The 21,356-nt window shown below is 42.0% G+C and overlaps 1 protein-coding gene and 1 non-coding gene across 10 annotated transcripts in view; one reads left to right on the plus strand and one right to left on the minus strand.

Moving 5' to 3' along the window:
• METTL21C (methyltransferase 21C, AARS1 lysine) overlaps positions 1 to 21,356 on the minus strand; it is a 239,337-nt gene that overhangs the window by 25,601 nt on the left and 192,380 nt on the right. The gene's annotated exons all lie outside the window — the stretch shown is intronic.
• TRNAG-CCC (transfer RNA glycine (anticodon CCC)) lies at positions 14,599 to 14,670 on the plus strand. Its single transcript has one exon. It is a non-coding gene; the product is annotated as a tRNA-Gly (tRNA).

Here is a 21,356-nt window from a genome sequence, read left to right on the forward strand (position 1 = left end):
TGTCCTTTCTCAGCCTCATCACTCTTCAAGGCCCACGTTGGATGTGATCTCATTCGCTAAGTGCTATCTCCTTTCTGGGCTCTTCTGCCCACCAAAATGAACTCATTAAATATTTAATGAGCATAAAGCAAGGTAAAGGACTAGAGATAGTGACATAAATGAGTGATTCTGCCCAAAGTGGTTAAATATTTAGCAGATGAAATGGAAACTTTACTCATTAGAATCAAACATTATCAACAGGATGATGGCAATATGATCAGACTGCTATGGGGGCACTTAATCTCGCCTCCAGACAAAATCAAAGGTTCTACAGCTATGTACAATACTACTTTCTTAATTTAGTACTTGTACGGTCAATAAATATACTTTTATCTTTCTTCCCTGCCAAATTATGAGTTTGTGGGAAAGGGGGCCCAGGGGAGGCCACTCCAAGATATGCTTCAATAGAATATTGACTATTTTGAATTAAGGTTACTTAAGAAACAGCCAATTCAAGAGGTACACTTTGACCCTCCTTTGTCTCTCTGAAAGCAGGAAATAAATCTCCCATGGGAAGGAACCACTCCCTGCACGTGAAGATAGAAGGATAAAGAGAGTTCCAGGCCTGAGAAGCCTGTAAATAAAACTTGCTACTTCTTTATTAATTTACTACCCAAACTTTGCCTAAACTCCTTAATAATTAAGCACCCAACCTAAGTTTCTTTGTCCTGTCAGTTCCTCTCAAATTTATTGTTTCTTTGTCTAAAAAATATAAAAATTGCTTGCATTAGCTTCCTTTTGGTCCTATTTCTGAGAGACTCCATGCTAACCAGCTAAACTTGTTTCTTTTCCCTCTGTTAATCTGTCTTGCATCCATTTCAGGCATAAGAACTCAAGAGGAGTGGGTGGGGAGATTTCCCCATCCCCAACACTTCCCATACCACTATTTCATTTACTGCCAAAACAAATAAGAAGGATTTCATTTTGACACTTATTTATGAAGTCCATACAAGTACAGGAAAAAGAATTCAAGCTTTAAATAACCATATTGCAGCATAAAAATTTTAAAACCTGACTAAAACAATACTGAGTTATCTTTAGTCATATTATGAAGAATAAAAAAGACATGCTAACTAAATCCAAATGGAAAAGATTACTTTTTGAGGTACTGAAAAGGAAAAAGATTTACCTTCCATGGGAAAAAAATAATTAAAGCCTATGCAGCTCAGGAAGCAACAGTTAGAACTGGACATGGAACCACAGACTGGTTCCAAATAGGAAAAGGAGTACGTCGAGGCTGTATGTTGTCACCCTGCTTATTTAACTTCTATGCAGAGTACATCATGAGAAATGCTGGGCTGGAGGAAGCACAAGCTGGAATCAAGATTGCCAGGAGAAATACCAATAACCTCAGATATGCAGATGACACCACCCTTATGGCAGAAAGTGAAGAAGAACTAAAGAGCCTCTTGATGTAAGTGAAAGAGGAGAGTGAAAAAGTTGGCTTCAAGCTCAACATTCAAAAAACTAAGATCACGGCATCTGATCCCATCACTTCATGGCAAATAGATGAAGAAACAGCAGAAACAGTGTCTGACTTTATTTTTCTGGGCTCCCAAATCACTGCAGATGGTGACTGCAGCCATGAAATTAAAAGACGCTTACTCCTTGGAAGGAAAGTTATGACCAACCTAGACAGCATATTCAAAAGCAGAGACATTACTTTGCCAACAAAGTTCCATCTAGTCAAGGCTATGGTTTTTCCAGTGGTCATGTATGGATGTGAGAGTTGGACTATAAAGAAAGCTGAGCGCCAAAGAATTGATGCTTTTGCACTGTGGTGTTGGAGAAGACTCGAGAGTCCCTTGGACTGCAAGGAGATCCAACCAATCCATCCTAAAGGAGATCAGTCCTGGGTGTTCATTGGAAGGACGGATGTTGAAGCTGAAACTCCAATACTTTGGCCACCTGATGCGAAGAGCTGACTCATTGGAAAAGACCCTGATGCTGGGAAAGATTGAGGGAAGGAGGAAAAGGGTATGACAGAGGATGAGATGGCTGGATGGCATCACCGACTCGATGGACATGGGTTTGGGTAAACTCCGGGAGTTGGTGATGGACAGGGAGGCCTGGTGTGCTGCAGTTCATGGGATTGCAAAGAGTCAGACACAACTGAGTGACTGAACTGAACTGAAACCATTTAGGCATAAGCTTTTGATTTTACTAAAGAGTGAGTTATCACATGAAATACAATAAAACTTAATTATTTTAAGAGATGTATACACATGAAAGAAAAACATTGAAATACCAGTAATACTGATATATAATTCTGCACCAAGCTCTTCTAATCATTAATTTATAAAATTAATGCACTCCAAAACTCAAATTAAATAGTTAATTCAACTTAACATTTAGATCAGTTGATTGTGATCTTCAGGTATTGTGGTTGCTAGCTTATTTATAGAGAAAACACACTCTTATTAATCTATTTGGGAAAAAAAGCCCAGTCATTTAGGATGGCACTAATTTCCTCATTTAAAAAAAAACAAAAAAACAAAAAAAGTGAATCTGGGAGAGGTTTCACAGTTTCTGCTTTTCACATGGTAGATCAGCTGGGAAATCAGAAATAGGACTCCAGCCTATTCAGTGAGATAATAAATGTTCAAAGAGCTTTGTGAACTGTAAAGAACTATAAAAATGTACGTTCTGTGCAAGCTGCATTAGAACACTCCGTGCTCATAGAGACTCCAAGTAAATTCTGTGACAAAAGACTCCTTTTCCCAGGGCATGAGACTGCCATAAAGATGAATGTTTATTGTTATTCTGAAAGGAAAAACAAAAGGCATTTCCTTGAACTGAAGAAAATAAATAACATTTTATTTTTTAAATATGATGTCTCTATCAACTGTTTTATGACAGCTGTGGGAAGCCCTTTGTCTTATTGCCATTTTGAGTAGCTTGAATGAGTTTCTCTCTATCCATCCCTGCCAATTTATAGCCAAGATTCTTTACCCTCATATTTAACATTAAACAGGGAGACATTTGAATTTTTCATACGATCTTGTCTGGAAGAAAAGTCTTAACTGTGATTTAACTGCACTTGAAAAAATCTTAGCCCCAAAACATACTTACAACTTTCTGGTCTCTACCTGAGAAAGAGGATGAGCCAAACCATTGAAGATCATTTGGATACCCTGGTTCATGGTGGTGAGTCTGAAGGTAATTGTTATTGGTACCTTTTTACTAGAGAGAAGATGCTGTGAGTGCCACAGGACTTTGCTCTAAGCTTTTTAAACCAGTTGCCAACAGCACAAATGTGCACATTCATACTGATACGCCAACACTGATCTCAGTAAACACTCAAAGGATCAAGAACTGTCGTGTTGCAAAACGCTTCGGGGGCCACGCTTGAGGTTGTGAGCCATCAGCAATGCTTTACTCTGACACGACTTTCATGTCAATTTGTTCTGATGGTCTCCAAGTTTTTATAAAAGCCAAAACCTCACAGCGGACACAGTTCAACTTCAGAAAGTCGCTAGCTTGTCCACAGTAACTCCTACCAAGGTCTTCGTCTGCAGGCTATGTTCGTCCACGCAGTCTCAGACTCCAGCCTCACTACTTGAGTTCTTCCCTGTTTTCTGCTAAAGAATGTTTCCTGTTTACTACTGCTGAGGGTGGGGGGGAAAGAACTGTGGCAATTAGAGAACTTCTCCATAGACATTTTCATATAGAGCCACTTCCACTTAACTAGTATTAAGTGGATACTAACAAGTATTCCACTCACAGAGTATCAGTTCAGTTCAGTTCAGTTGCTCAGTCATGTCCGACTGTTGGCGACTCCATGAATCGCAGCACGCCAGGCCTCCCTGTCCATCACCAACTCCTGGAGTTCACTCAGACTCACGTCCTTTGAGTCGGTGATGCCATCCAGCCATCTCATCCTCTGTCATCCCCTTTTCAACAGACCTATTGGAGGTTAGATTATAAAATGGCAGAGAATGGCTCTTGATAACAAAATTTAAGCTTGTTTTCACCAAAAGGCACCCTCACCACCCTCACTGGAACTGTCCACAGCACCCCGCTGATGGTGGTTAGAAACCATAGTCTCCCAGTTCCTCTGCGGTTGGTTATCAGCCCACAGCAGAGTGAAGAACCTACTGTCTGTGGGAGGAAGGCCAGAGGGACCAGACACCCCACACATATACGGGTGAGCTCTAACCCCTTCGCAGAGTCACGAAATCTATGAGACCTAAGCTCTTGAGTCCAACCTGTTTCCCCAACTGGGATCCAGAGCCAGCTCCTTCCCAGGTAAAAAAATTCCCTTTAAAAATCCACTGAATTCCACAGTCTTGCTTTTTTCTCTCCCTTTTTAATTGGAAGATAAATGCTTTACAGTATTGCGTTCGCTTCTGCCATGCATCAACATGAATCAGCCGTAGGTATACATACTGCCCCTCCCTCGCATGCCTCTGGGTTGCCCCAGAACGCTGGGTTACTCCGTGTCATATAGCAGATTCCCACTGGCTGTCTACTTCACGCATGGTGATGCACACGTTTCCACGCTACTCTCTCCACTCGCCCCGCCCTCTCCTTCCCCCGCTGTGTCAACAGTCTGTTCTCTGTGTCTGCGTTTCTATTCCTGCCCTGCAAATAGATTCCTCAATACCATCTTTCTAGATTTCATGTTAGTATACAGTATTCATTTCCCTCTTACTGACTTACTCCATATTCTGTATAACAGGCTCCAGGTTGATCCCACACGCAGGAGTCTTCTCACCATGAGGCACCTCCCTTCTGGGAGAGGGCTTTTCCACAATCCAGTTACTAGGTAGGGCTGCCCCTCCTACTTCATCATCCTTTCAGTCACATGGGCCAGACAGTAATCAAGGAGAAACCAAGTTCTTAAGTTCTTTTGAGACGTGACCCCTTTGCAAATCTCCAAGACTGAGTCCCCTAGTGAGGAAATTCAGACTACACACGAGCATACATTTTATCACCTTACAGAACCCCAGAGAACCATCCAAGGACTGGACTGAGGAATCTCTGGGAATGGAAAGTTCTAAGCAGATCTGAAGACAGAACCCCCAGTTCAACTTTCAGTTTTGTTCCTTATTGACTATAAGACTTTAAGCAAGTCAATTAAAATTCTTCAAGTCTCTATTTTCTCATTCACAGGATAATAATTCCTGCCATCACCACACCTCTGGGTTCTATCAATAAAAATCAAAGTTTTGTAATTATATATCTCTATGGCAACCCACTCCAGTATTCTTGCCTGGAGAATCCCATGGAGAGAGAAGCCTACTGGGCTACAGTCCATGGGGTCACAAAGAGTCAGACACCACTGATTGACTAAGCACGCATGCGTGCACGCGTGCATGTGCACACACACACACACACACACATATATAACGTCTATATCTACATTTGTGTATGTAAACATACAAAATTTTATATGTGAACGCAATATGTATTCATTTATCTCTCTGCCTTTGCTTTGTTGCTATAAGACAGTCATGTTTCCAAAATGAATTATTGTTTGATCTAAATGATATTCTTACTAATCATTTCTGCACTGGCACAAAGTTAGCCAAGATAGAGAATTTAGAGCATAGAGAGAAAGAGAGAGAATTTGCTGATGGGGAGGTGGGGAGAAATGGGCACAAATAGGTAATGAATCAGCTTTCATTGAGAAAGTTTCTTCTCATTCAACAGAACAAAGATTTTGAAACAGATATTAGGAAGATGTGATGCAGAAGTATAGCATCCTGTTGGCTTATGGGTCTTCACAGACTCTGGTAAGAGCTGACTCATCTTAACCTTCCCTCCCCTGGAACCCTAGGAAACACCAGGATCCCCAGTTAACAGGCCCATTTCTGAAAGACTGTACAACTTTCAAGAGTAAAATATGAGTGATTAAAAAACATAAAGTACTAGATATTAATCCATGTCATACTGGTGTTCTGGATTATCATATTTCTGAAAATAATTAGATTTATAAATACCATGTGCTCCTTGATTAATAGTCTAAGTATCAACAACATACTATCACATGAAAGTGATGAGTCATGTCATTAGGGACATGATGGAATCTGTGATCCACGTGTGGATTTGGTGAGCATTCTGGCTCATGGGTGGTGCCAGTCACACAAGCCTCACATGTGTGCCCTCCACTGCAGGATTCTGCCTTTTATAAACTCTGCCCACATTTTGCCTGGGCAGTACAGCACTGACTAAAACACTGAAAATACCCCTCCCTGCCAAGAAGCCAGCAGTTACTTCTATATTCTGTATTCCTCCCTACAATAAACTCTTCATTAAAAATGTCCAAGCTTGTTCTTTCTCTGAACTTCACAATGTGATTTAAAACATAAAATAATCTCAAACAGGTAATATCTTAAAGAGGAAAAATACACATTTGTTGGAAAATAAGTTACAAAAATTCTCTTCTGCACAAGCTCAGTATATCATTTTTTAGTACAGACCTTTATACCAAATTTGCTTAGAACTACTAGATGTGACTACAATTTCCTTACGCACTATTGTGTGACAATCACTATGAAAAGTACCACTTTACAATTCAGTTAGTTTTAAAACTTACTATCATAAGCAAGAAGAATTCTAGAGTTGAAGGAAAAACACAAAGTAAGGAAGTAATCCAATAGCATTAGATGGCCTCAAAGGGAAAGAAAAACACCACCCAGGAAAATACAGAATTCCCATGTATTGCTATCTTCTATTGTTGCATAATAAATCACCCCACAACATCAACTTGAAACAGCAGCAAGTATTTACCATCTCACAGTTTCTGTGGGACAAGAATTATCTAGGAGCATCTTAAGACATAAAGTACACAACAGAATTGATAACAGTTTAAGAGATTTATCAGCCCTGACAATAATGCAATGGCTGCATTTCAGAGTTACTCTACAGAAGTCATTATTTCCTTACATGTAAAGAAAATACAATTCACCTGCTGTTTAATGTTGATATTAAAGGCCCGCAGATGCCATCTTTCAGGGCCTTTGTCCCAACAAGAGAACTATGTAAGAAGTAACTAGACCTGCCTCATCCCTTGACTCAGTAACATAAAAAGCTGAGGTATAATTGGATCCTCTGGACCTAAATGAATAGGTATGCGTGCATGACAAGTCACTTCAGTCATGTCCCACTCTTTGTGAACCCACAGTTCGTAGCCCTCCAGGCTCCTGTGTCTGTGAGATTCTCCAGGCAAGAATACTGGAGTGGGTTGCCATGCCCTCCTCCAGGGGATCTTCCCACCCAGGGATTGAACCTGCAGCTCCTGTATTGCAGGCGTATTCTTCACTACTGAGGCACCGAGGAAGACCCCTAAATGAATAGGAGGAAGAGTCAATAAGGAGAAGGCTTTTCTTTAAGAGAATCCAATCATCACCACAGACATGACGCCATTTCAGAGGATTCGTCCCCGAGAGAGTTTATCAGGATGTACCGTGAGCTCCCAGTCAACAGACTGGTCAACTCATCAGTTACGTCGCTGACGGAACGACCACGCGTGTCTCTGTGACCTAAGTCCTGGGACCACTGGCCCACGTGCCACACAGCCGGGTCACCCAGCCGGACCCTGGAGCGCAGGGTCAGTAGAATGTGGTTTTTCAGCCTCACGGAGGCTCCGGCCACGTCGGTCTTCTTCTGTCACTGTCCTTCCCTGGAAGGCCCCTGCGGTGGCCACTACAGGGCCGCAGCACCGAGAAAGGAGCCCAGCACGCCGCGGCTGCCCGCCCTCCCGTCAGCGGAAGCCAGGCCGGAAACCGCCCAGGAGCGCCCTGCTTTCTTCCGTCGTCAGAGGTACAGGGCCTGAGACGCGCTGACGGGCAGGCAGGTGCCGTGTCTCACGCGAACCGCCATCTGACGGGTCAGCTCTCCTCCTCGGTGTCCTCCCCTGGCTGCAGAATTGATCGGCGAGTAGTGCTGAGTCCTGGTGATACAGGATCTTCCTGCAGACCTTACGAATGGGAATCATAAGGTCACACTCTCTCCCGACTCCGTGGGAGTCGGAAGTGGCTCTTTACCTGTTCGAGGTTAAGCGTTGCCACCCTACAGTCTGCGTGTGTGAGAACCTCGCTCAGGACCTCCTCAACTGGTGTGTATCCCCGAATGCACCCGCGTGAACCTACGTTTACAATCCAATAGCATTAGATAGCCTCAAAAAGGGGTGGGGGGGGGGGGGGGAATCACCCAGGAAAATAAAAAATTCCCATGTAATAATATTTAAATAATGCATTGACTACTTTGTGTATAAAGTAATACACTTCTTGGAACATGAAAGCCTTTCTAATAGCGTCACTGCTTGTTGTTTCCCTGTCTCAGGATTTATGACTGAAGCTTTGAGCTACAGAATTACCACTGAGAATTCCAAGTTCAGGATTTGGTCTGTCTCAAACTGCCCTAGCAGAATTCTTCAACTGCAAAATGGGAAGAACAATTCTATTGACACACCCCAAATTAAAAGGATTATAGACAATTACATTTTAAAGGAAATGGTAACAATCAGAAGAGAGAACACATTATTAAATACAAAGATTAATTTTAATGAGATCGCTATGTTATCAGATACCTGGATGATTTTATTTAACCAAAGGTGGTGAAGAGTGAATTTTCCACTATGCATCCAGGATTATTCTTGTAATATCCCATAGATTTATCAAAATAATAAAGTATACATATACAAATACTCCAGATCTTATAATTTTATGTTTTTTACTCAAATGTAGTTAAGTATTTATTGAGTACGGTTTGATGCACTGTGGGTACCAAACAAGTGTTAGAAGTGGGTCCCTGCCTCTAATGACCTTTAGGCCTTGGGGAAATCACACACACACACACACACACACACACACACACACAAACTTAACCCTGTCTTTTATGTTCAAAACTCTTCCCTCATACAAAAAGCAAAACCAGCCAGAAAACTCATTTAAATCTCTTAACTCCTGCTATAATTACTCTATTCCTATGTCATCGAGTTATTGGACATAAACTTGCAACAACTGGCCACCTGGATTTCTATATTCCAGGTACATTCCTAAAACACAAGTGGGTCTCACTGACTCAAAACTTTATAAAATCAAAACTCATAACCAGATATAAACACTCATCATGGACCCATCTTCAGTTCAGTTCAGTTCAGTCGTTCAGTTGTGTCCGACTCTTTGCAACCCCATGGACTGCAGCTCTTGCCTGTCCTTAAATCTGATCACCAGCTCCACAGGGTTCACTGCGTCCAGAGCACTCCCCACACAGTGTCTTCTTACAAATAGTTCTGCCAGGTGATCCACAGGCTGGTGTGTTGGAGGGTTTTCTCTTTTCTCTCTCTCCTTAAAATGGCCTTAACTCTCCTCTTTTCCAACAAACTTTTATTCATCCTTGAAAACCCCAGTTTCAGTGCAAACTACTTAACTATTTTAAGTTAATAGCCCCTAAAACCCAGGGGCTAAGGTGAGACTTTATATGCATTATTATCATCAGTCCTCACCACACCCCTATAAGATATGTGTCATTATCTCTACTTTACAAACAGAGATATGAGACTGAGATACAATGATAATTTTTGCCCAGGATACTTTTGAACTGTGGTGTTGGAGAAGACTCTTCAGAGTCCCTTGGACTGCAAGGAGATCAAACCAATCCTAAAGGAAATCAGCGTTGAACATTCATTGGAAAGACTGATGCTGAAGCTCCAATACTTTGACCACCTGATGCGAAGACCTGACTCATTGGAAAATACCCTGATGCTGGGGCAGATTGAAGGCAAAAGGAGAAGAGGGTGACAGAGGATGAGATGGTTGGATGGTATTGCCAACTCAATGAACATGAGTTGGAGCAAACTCCAGGAGAGAGTGAAGGACAGGGAATTCTGACTTGCTGCTGTCCATGGCAAAGCATCAGACATGACTTAGTGATGGAATAAGAATAACAATGAGGAGACATGGAGATAAGACTCAAATCCAGGTTTGTCTGACTCCAAAGCTAAATGAGTACTTAGTAATGATGTTACATACTGACTTTTAGCACCTAGATTCTTTTAAAGAATCAAAGGGAATGCAAAAGTATTCAAGTGAGTTGACATACAGATAAGCAGTCTCAGTGTGGTCACATACAGCTTTCTCTAAAAACTCTCCTCTCAAGTCAAAGAGCTGTACAAAAGCTGCCCTTCCGGTATACCTCAAGTTTCCTAGATGGTACGTTGCAGTCCTAAGAAACCAGCACATTTCCAAAAGGGTCTCCTTAACGGGTGCAGGCAGGTGAATACAAAAGCAATCTGCCCGTTTCTTCTCTGTTTTTCCAGGTACAAGAAAGTGAAATGATCCTAATACTCTAAGAGTAGACTGTTCATCTGAGTCACACCAAGTAACTTGATTACCGCTAAAATAGAATTTGAAAATGAGTAAAGTGGTTCTTTATGATCAGCCTTTTGGAAGTCATTCAAAAGTGCAGCAGTACCTCTTCAAAGAGGATAACTTGAATTTAAATCTCACTCTTCAGTGTTGTTTATCAACAGCTGAGTATTAAATTGGGACGCTTGATTTATGTTATGTAATTTAACAAGTATATAATTTAAACATTCATAATTAAGTCACTATTCGGGTAAATGGAATAAACACAAGATTAAGTTGGATAGTGAGGCGCTCATCACCAGAGGAGTTCGATCAGACGGGGAAGATACTGAGTTTCTAGAACCCTGGTTCTGAACCCGGAATGCACACTGCAACCACCCAAGGAGTTTTTTCCAGGATGGAGGCCCAGGTCCCACCCACAGAGATGTTTATAAAGCTGGAGTGAGATGAAGCATGAAAACGGGTTTGTTTTTTTTACTACAGGGTTTTGAAGCTCAAGTCATTCAAATTGATGGCCAACGTGGACACCACTGCCACAGAAGGAACTCGAGCACTGGATGGAAGGTTTAAACAGGTGCCATTTCAGGACCCTTCCAACCCTGAGAGTCCAATTTTTTTTTTTTAATTGGAGGATAATTACAATATTGTGTTGGTTTCTGTCATAAATCAGACACCTCCCACCCACATCCCACCCCTCTAGGTTGTCACAGAGCACTGGGTTTAAGCTCCCTGCATCAATCAGCAAATTCTCACTGGCTATCTACACATGGACATCACCAGATGGTCAACACTGAAATCAGACATTATATTCTTTGCAGCCAAAGATGGAGAAGCTCTATACAGTCAACAAAAACAAGACCAGGAGCTGACTGTGGCTCAGATCATGAACTCCTTATTGCCAAATTCAGACTCAAATTGAAGAAATTAGGGAAAACCGCTAGACCATTCAGGTATGACCTAAATCAAATCCCTTATGATTATACAGTGGAAGTGAGAAATAGATTTAAGGGCCTAGATCTGATAGATAGAGTGCCTGATGAACTATGGAATGAGGTTCGTGACACTGTACAGGAGACAGGGATCAAGACCATCCCCATGGAAAGAAATGCAAAAAAGCAAAATGGCTGTCTGGAGAGGCCTTACAAATAGCTGTGAAAAGAAGAGAGGCAAAAAGCAAAGGAGAAAAGGAAAGATATAAGCATCTGAATGCAGAGTTCCAAAGAACAGCAAGAAGAGATAAGAAAGCCTCTTCAGCGATCAATGCAAAGAAACAGAGGGATAGAACAGAATGGGAAAGACTAGAGATCTCTTCAAGAAAATTAGAGATACCAAGGGAACATTTCATGCAAAGATGTGCTCAATAAAGGACAGAAATGGTCTGGACCTAACAGAAGCAGAAGATATTAAGAAGAGGTGGTAAGAATACACAGAAGAACTGTACAAAAAGATCTTTAAGACCAACATAATCACGATGGTGTGATCACTCATCTAGAGCCAGACATCCTGGAATGTGAAGTCAAGTGGGCCTTAGAAAGCATCACTACGAACAAAGCTAGTGGAGGTGATGGAATTCCAGTTGAGCTGTTTCAGATCCTGAAAGATGATGCTGTGAAAGTGCTGCACTCAATATGCCAGCAAATTTGGAAAACTCAGCAGTGGCCACAGGACTGGAAAAGGTCAGTTTTCCTTCCAATCCCAAAGAAAGGCAATGCCAAAGAATGCTCAAACTACCTCACAGTTGCACTCATCTCACATTGCTAGTAAAGTAATGCTCAAAATTCTCCAAGCCAAGCTTCAGCAATACGTGAATCGTGAACTTCCTGATGTTCAAGCTGGTTTTAGAAAAGGCAGAGGAACCAGAGATCAAACTGCCAACACCCACTGGATCATCGAAAAAGCAAAAGAGTTCTAGAGAAACATCTATTTCTGCTTTATTGACTATGCCAAAGCCTTTGATTGTGTGGATCACAATAAACTGTGGAAAATTCTTCAAGAGATGGGAATACCGGACCATCTGACCTGCGTCTGGAGAAACCTGTATGCAGGTCAGGAAGCGACAGTTAGAACTGGACATGGAACAACAGACTGGTTCCAAATAGGAAAAGGAGTATGTCAAGGCTGTCTATTGTCACCCTGCTTATTTAACTTCTATGCAGAGTACATCATGAGAAACACTGGACTGGAAGAAACACAAGCTGGAATCAAGATTGCCGGGAGAAATATCAATAACCTCAGATATGCAGATGACACCACCCTTATGGCAGAAAGTGAAGAGTAACTAAAAAGCCTCTTGATGAAAGTGAAAGTGGGGAGTGAAAAAGTTGGCTTAAAGCTCAACATTCAGAAAACGAAGATCATGGCATCCAGTCCCATCACTTCATGGGAAATAGATGGGGAAACAGTGGAAACAGTGTCAGACTTTATTTTTTCGGACTCCAAAACCACTGCAGATTGTGATTGCAGCCATGAAATTAAAAGACGCTTACTCCTTGGAAGGAAAGTTATGACCAACCTAGATAGCATATTCAAAAGCAGAGACATTACTTTGCCAACAAAGGTCCGTCTAGTCAAGGCTATGGTTTTTCCAGTAGTCATGTATGGATGTGAGAGTTGGACTGTGAAGAAAGCTGAGTGCCGAAGAATTGATGCTTTTGAACTGTGGTGTTGGAGAAGACTCTTGAGAGTCCCTTGGACTGCAAGGAGATCCAACCAGTCCATTCTGAAGGAGATCAGCCCTGGGATTTCTTTGGAAGGAATGATGCTGAGGCTGAAACTCCAGTACTTTGGCCACCTCATGGGAAGAGTTGACTCATTGGAAAAGACTCTGATGGTGGGAGGGATTGGGGGCAGGAGGAGAAGGGGACGACAGAGGATGAGATGGCTGGATGGCATCACTGATTCGATGGACGTGAATCTGGGTGAACTCTGGGAGTTGACGATGGACAGGGAGGCCTGGTGTGCTGTGATTCATGGGGTCATGAAGAGTCAGACACGACTGAGTGACTGAACTGAACTGAACTGAATGCATATGTCTCAGATGCTACTCTCTCAAATCATCCCACCCTTTCCTTCCCACACTGTGTCCAAAAGTCTGTTCTTTATGTCTCCAATAAGTCTGATTGTGGATATGATCCATGCTACAACATGGTACTAGATTAGACCTTAAGTTTCTCTGGATGTGCAAGTTCAGAATAAATTGTTGCAGTGATATTGTTTCCTGGGTGTAGCTTCCAAGTACAAAGAGGCTGCTACTATTACCTACACCTCCTTGTAGTATCCTATCTTCTGCAGATCACCAATTGAAGAGATATTAAAAGTGAATAATTCAATCAATTCAATCAGGAAATATCTACTATCGACTATCTGCAAAACACTCCTCTGGGCACTGAACATTCAAAAACAAGTTATTGGTCTCACTGGAGTCTCAGATCTCACAGGAGTGACAGTTTAATAGGCATGAATGGCTGCAATACAAAACTAAGGTGATACGTTTGAAGTTTAAGTGCGTGATAGTTCATTTAAGAGAGTACACCTAGTTGGCGAAGAAAAGACTGATGCAGGCAGAAGTATGTTATCTTATTTTCTTAAGCTATGGTGCAAAATCCATACCTTATATGTTTTATTGAAGGAGAATATATATCAAAGGAAAATGTAAAAGTTGTAGATCAGCCTTTAGGTATACCAACACGCACATATACCTCCCTAAACATCTACCAGAAGAAACTCTATTAAGCAAAACCTTCTAGAGATTTTTTTTTTTCAACCAAGGGCTAAAGTGAAATTTTCTAGAGTGACACAGATATATTGTTGGTTTACACAATTTAACCAAATTCCCAATAACTTGAAACAATTGCCTAAAAACAGCCACTTTGCTAGTGAACCATGCTGATCCCACAGGATGAAGAATACTTGAGGGCTTCCTTGGGGGCTCAGTGTAAAGAATCCACCTGCCAATGCAAGAGACACAGGTTCAATCCCAGATCCAGGAAAACCCCACATGCTGGGGAGCAACCAAGCCCATGCGCCACAACTACTGAGCCTGTGCTTAGAACCCAGGAGCCACAACTGCTGAGCCTACGTGCTGCCACTACTGAAGCCTGAGCACCGAGAGCCCATGCTCTGCGACAAGAGAAGCCCCTATGGTGAGAAGCCCGTGCGCTGCAACTAGAGAAGGCCTGGCACAGCCAAAAAGAAGTAGATAACTTAAATTAAATTTTAAAAAAGAAAGGATACTTGAGGGACTTCCCTGGTGGTCCAGTGGCTAAGACTCTGTACGCCCAATGCAGGGGCCCAGGTTCAATCCCTGGTCGGGGAACCAGATGCCACAACCAAGACCTGGTGCAGCCAAATAAATAAATGAAATAAATATTCAAGGGGAAAAAAAAGTCTGATTGTGGATATGATCCATGCTATGATCTAGTACCATGTTGTAGCATGGATCATATCCACAATCAGACTTATCGGAGACATAAAGAACAGATATGAGAGAACATCAGCTAGCTGACATTCGCTGGATTCTATTTCGGAACACTAAACTTCCACAAACGAGAATTCAGAGAGGCAGAGCTGGAGTTAAAGGAAGACGTGGACTAAATCTATCATGTGTGTGTCTTAGTTGCTCTGTCATGTCCAACTCTATGCGACCCCATGGATTATAGCCCACCAGGCTCCTCTGTCCGTGGGATTCTTCAGGCAAGAATAATGGAGTGGGTTGCTGTTCCCTTCTCCAAGGGATCTTCCTGACCCAGGGGTCAAACCTGGGTCTCCTGCCTTGAAGGTGAACTCTCCATCTGAGCCACCAGGGAAGCCCTATCTATCATAATAACTAGCCAGTCATCTCTGGCTGACTACACCTAACAGAACTGGAACTGCAGAGGATGCTAGGAAAGGTCACTCACTCTAATAAAAAGTAACACCCCCACTGCCACAGTCACACCCCGAAAACGAAATCCACGTTCATGTGTGGTCTTGTTAATCTTCACCACTAGGCGCAGGATCGAGCGAGAGGCAGGAGCCTGGCAGTCGCCAGGAGGAAGCTGTGTTCCGTATCTCTGATTCAGCCCCGGGTACGCAGTCACCGCTGTGCTCGAATCCGAGCCCTCAGACAGTGCGATCCAGATAATAAAATGCTTTAGCTGAAGAGATAAGACTTGGGAATAAACTAATGACTAGAAACTCAGCTCTTTGGCACAAATTATAATTCTTTCATAACAATATAGAAGACTTAGTAAAGTTTAAGCTATTGTTTTTAAAAAAAATCAAGCATATCATATAAAATCTACCTTGTAAATAAAATAAAGACCTGACCTTCGGATGTGAAGACTATTTACATGAGAAGCTATATTTGGAAGCATGAACTATAGTTTCTACCGTAAGACTGTGTCCTCCAGATTTCAGAAACGAAAAACACTCACCTGAATTCCTTTCCAGACAAGAAAACCACTGCTTAGTTTAAGAAAACCCAACCTCAACTCAGCAGATAAAGTGTCAATAAAAGTCCTCTGCTTCCTTTTTTAATATAATTTTTCAATCCCACTTCTTAAAAAAGATCAACAACAGATAAAAAAACTGTATACATAAAACAGAACATCATAACCAAAAGAACAGTGTGTCCTAATGTATCTCTCTTCTTTACTGAGTTCAAAGCTAACTGAAAGGAAAAAAGAAACCTATTAATTCAGAAGCTGTAGATTCTAGAGTCCATTTATTACATTGATTTTCGGATTCTAAGGAGTAAGTCAGCTAATTCTGCTTTCAATAAAGATGCCTGGCTGACTTATTATTTTATTAAGCATTGGAGTCTATGAGGACCCCGTCCTAGGCTGTCTTCTCCTTCCATGCCTTCTCTCCTCTGTCCTTCATTCATTCCTAAGTTTTCATTTACTGGCCACATACTGATGGTGCCAGCATGTCTTTCTGCCCCAGGAGGCAGCGGAACTACAGTCTACAGTGCTCTTAAAGATACATGTTCCTCCTGCACAGCCTCTTCCAGAAAGAACTTCCACTACCACATAATTTAAATAAAGTATATATCAAATGACACATCAAGTAACTTTTAGTGAAACCTCATTGCTTCTGGTGTCATATTAAATATACAATAGGAAATCAATTTAATGATTGGTTGATTGACATGTTGAATCAGGTCAACTTCACCTGGGCTTCCTTGATGGCTCAGCAGTAAAGAATTTGCCTGCAATTCAGGAACTGCAGGCAATGCAGGTTCACTCCATGGGGTCAGGAAGAGCCCCTGGAAGAGGGCACGGCAACCCACTCCAGTGTTCTTGCCTGGAGAATCCTGTGGACAGAGGAGCCTGGTGGGCTACAGTCTATGGGGTCCCAAAGAGTCACAGTAGCCCACTAGGCTCCTCTGTCCACGGGATACTCCAGGCAAGAATACTGGAGTGGGTCACTTGCTAGGTTCCCTAAGCTACATTTTCCTAGCACATGAAGATTATGTGTTGTCCAGTGGTACTGTCAAGAAAAAGAGAGTCAGTTATTCAGGGTCACTCCCACATATTGATAATAAGTAATCACCACAAGTCCAGTGGTGCCTGGTTGTTAGAAATAGCCCCAGTCACCTGGGTCCTGGGGTGGGAAGTGTGCTCTTGGGGTCCAAGCTCCCTCCCAACAAATCTGGATTCTCATTTATAAGCCTAGCAGGTCCTACAAGCCTCTTGAAAGAGGCAAATCCAAGCTAGACTTTAAATATCAGGTTATTTTTTTCCTGAAGAAAATAAATGAATGATGGAGCCTGAAGTAGCCAGGTAGAAAAAAAGAAATGGGCTACAGTTTTCACAGATAATACAAAATTGGCAGGATAAGTTATTTATAGTTTTCAGGGTGTAAGCAGCAAGGCCAGTAGCAAAACTCAGATTTAAATACACAGTGTGAGAGGGGAGATGGGGTTTGGAAAGGAAGGAAAAGAAATAAAAGCCCAGGAGCAGAATAGAGTTCAAAGTTGCAAATGAGATTTTTAAATTCAAAGAAGTAAAAAAAAAAATAATTTGGGCAATGAATGAGCAAAAGGTTGCTTTAAAATGTGCTTTCTTCATTTAAGTTCTTGTTGTTTAATTGCCACATTGTGTCTGATACTGCAACCCCAAGGTCTGCAGCACTTCAGGCTTCCCTGTCCTTCACCATTTCCCAGAGTTGCTCAAATTCATGTCTGTTGAGTCAGTGATGCTATATAACCATCTCTCCCTCTGCCACCGCTTTCTACTTTTGCCTTCAATCTTTCCCAGCATCGGGGTCTTTTCCATTGAGTCAGTTCTTTGCATCAGGTGGCCAAAGTATTGGAGCTTCAGCTTCATCATCAGTCCTTCTAATGAATATTCAGGGTTGATTTCCTTTAAGATTGACTGGTTTATAACTTCATTTATAACTAAGGTAAAAATCCTCAGTGAGAATAACCTATAAAGTTTACCTCAAAATTGTGAGGTAATTATTATTAGATATTAGCAATCAAGGAAGATAATAATAAAAATAACATAAAATATACTAATCAGAAAATCCTATAAAATATTTTTAATATTCACTTTGGCATATGTAGATGACTAAAGCTCAATAGATGGGGAAACACTGGAAACGGTGTCAGACTTTATTTTGGGGGGGCTCCAAAATCACTGCGGATGGTGACGGCAGCCATGAAATTGAAAGATGCTTACTCCTTGGAAGGAAAGTTATGAGCAACCTAGATAGCATACTCAAAAGCAGAGACATTACTCTGCCAACAAAGGTCCGTCTAGTCAAGGCTATGGTTTTTCCAGTGGTCATGTATGGATGTGGAAGTTGGACTGTGAAGAAAGCTGAGCACCGAAGAATTGATGCTTTTGAACTATGGTGTTGGAGAAGACTCTTGAGAGTCCCTTGGACTGCAAGGAGATCCAACCAGTCCATTCTAAGGGAGATCAGCCCTGGGTGTTCTTTGGAAGGAATGATGCTAAAGCTGAAACTCCAGTACTTTGGCCACCTCATGCAAAGAGTTGACTCATTGGAAAAGACTCTGACGCTGGGAGGGATTGGGGGCAGGAGGAGAAGGGGACGACAGAGGATGAGATGGCTGGATGGCATCACCGACTCGATGGACGTGAGTTTAAGCGAACTCCGGGAGTTGGTGATGGACAGAGAGGCCTGGCGTGCTGCGATTCATGGGGTCGCAAAGAGTCGGACACGACTGAGTGACTGAACGGAACTGAACTGAAGGCTCAACTCAACAAGATATACAGCAAAAGCAGATAATATTGTAATATTCTAGCAGGTATGTGTGACAATGTTCTTTAGCTTCAGAACAATATATGAACTTCAAAACTGTCTCTTTGCAGCCAGTCCCACTTCAAGCAAAACACAAAATGTTCCAGTCTCCTTCGGCCCTGAAGGCTTGTGAGTAAAGAACTGGTTAGGCCCATAAAGTACAACAGGAGACTCAGGGAATACATGGCTTCTATTGGGGTTGGCCAAGAAGTTCCTTTAGGTTTTTCTGTAACATCTTATGGAAAAACCCAACCAAACCTTTTGTCCAACCCAATACCAGGCCTCTCAATCTGACTCCATTCAGCTTTTACTGGGGCATTTTAGTTAATACTGTAGGATACACAAGTACATTCTTAGGGTTTTGCTGGTGGCTCAGCAGTAAAGAATCCACCTGCCAACACAGAAGACATGAGAGATGCAGTTCGATCCCTGGGTTGGGAAGATCCGCTGGAGAAGGGAACAGCTACCCACTCCAGTATTCCTGCCTGGGGAATCCTATGGACAGAGAAGCCTGGCAGGCTACAGTCCATGAGGTCATAAAGAGTCAGACACAACTGAGCAACCAAACAACAATGAAAGTATTAACTATAGGTAAAGCTTTAAAATTATATCAATTGATAATAATAATAATTTTAGCATAGATCACCCACTGGAAAATGTCAGAAAGAAAACTAAAGTTGTTTCTGGAAAAGAAATGTGAAGGAAGGGACTGATAAATAAATGTCCACATGCTGGGTGTTTCCTCAGGCACTTTACTTCCATGTTCTCCTTCAGTCACTACAGACATTCAAGGGAAGTATGCTCTCTCTACTACCAAAAGCAAAATACGCCCAATAAACAGAAACAACTCTGAGCTAGAGAGGAATTACAGGTAGGATTCCAATCTTTAACTCCAAAGTTCACACAGCAAAAAAATAAAATAACAGCAACCAAAATTGTTTTTTAGATATACAACTATTAATAGCAGTTTTCAAAGAAGACAATAAGGACACAGAGGCTCTGCGTGGCCTTTAGACAGGGGTCATAGAACTGGCCATCTCAATCAATAGGGCTGGGGACATCTTGGCCAGCACAAGCCAAAAGAAGATAGAGAAGATCCTTCATGTGGAGGAGGAAATTAAAGATGGACAGTTTTCTATGCTTCCTATTAAAGAAGTGAAGTGAATTTGCTCAGTCATGTCCAACTCTTTGTGATCCATGGACTGTAGCCCACCAAGCTCTTCCGTCCATGGGATTTCCCAAGCAAGAGTACTGGAGTGGGTTGCCATTTCCTTCTCCAGGGGATCTTCCCGACCCAGGGATTGAACCCGGGTCTCCCGCATTGTAGGCAGACGCTTTACCATCCGAGCCACCAGGGACTTAGGGAAATACGCAAATCAAAATTCAGATTTTTAAACGTTTCATTTTTTAACATAATAATATGATCAAAAACCTCTGTGAAAGTGGTTATTTGTACTCAGAGTTCGATTCCCCAGTTTTAAATTGGAGATATCTAAAATTAAAAACATTAAGAAAAATATTATTTTCAAGTAAATCAAACCTATTCTGAACACACTCATTCAGCAAAGCCACCAGGCATCAGGAAGTAGTAAGTTTCTCACTGGACATAGGGAAATAGCCAAGATGTAGTCCTATGTTTGATTCATTTGTATATATCACATGTATCGCGTGTATACTGAGGGAATGTGGAGCTAGATACACACACATATATATGCACATATACATATATGTACAGAATTCAATGGATAAGCCTTTACTGTATGTTTCCGGATGTTAAATGTGCACACAGATTAAGGCAAAAGAATGCCAGCATGCTGTTAATAATTTCACCTGTTCCCTTCCTTCAGCATTTTACTTGGCTGTGCTGGGTCTGAGTTGTGGCGTGCGGGATCTTTCATTGCAGCACACAGACTCTCTAGTTGCAGAGAATGGGCTCTGCAAGTTGCAGTGAGTGGGCTTACCTGCCCCTCAGCATGTGGGATCTTAGTTCCCCGACCAGCCCAGCGATCAAACCCACATCCCCTGCATTATAAGGCAGATTCTGAACTACTAGACCACCAGGGAACTCCCTCCACCTTGTTCTTTTTTGTCTTAATTTATTTTTTAATTGAAGAATAATTGCTTTACAGACTTTTGCTGCTTTCTGTCAAACCTCAACATGAATCAGCCATAGGTGTGCATATATCCCGGGTGGGGAGGGAGATGGGAGGGAGGCCCAAAAGGGAGGGGATATATGTACACCTGGTTCTTCAGGCTGGGAGGCCCAAGTAAACAAGTTAGAAAAGGGAAGTAAAAATCACCTCATAACTGCACTCTTCCCTGACGATGTAATTACAGATAAAATATCTTTGATGTCATAAAAACAAACAAACAAAAAAAGCTTTTATTTTTAAGCAAATAAAAACCATGATCTTTCAAAGTTTTCAACCCAGGCTTTTTGGAGCTTTGGTCGTGTATCCTAGGATGCACCTCCCCTGTGCGTGTCCCACTAGGGACGCCTGCAAGACAGAGAATAGCGGCACTGCTCTGAATTTACTCCTCTGGTTCGGGCCTTCTCTTAATTCCCCAGTGCACAGCCAAGGGAAGGCTGCAATACTTAAGTATAAGGGAATTCAATACTTGGAAAGAACACAAAGAAATCAGCATAGACTGTCATGGAACTGGACGGTCTAGCATAGAGTTTAGCTGTTTTCAGCTTACAGTTCAGTACATGGATGGCTCCCTACTCAGCCTCCAACCTGCCAAAATACC

Source organism: Budorcas taxicolor, chromosome 12 (genome assembly GCF_023091745.1).
Source record: "Budorcas taxicolor isolate Tak-1 chromosome 12, Takin1.1, whole genome shotgun sequence".
Taxonomy (NCBI): Eukaryota; Metazoa; Chordata; class Mammalia; order Artiodactyla; family Bovidae; genus Budorcas; species Budorcas taxicolor.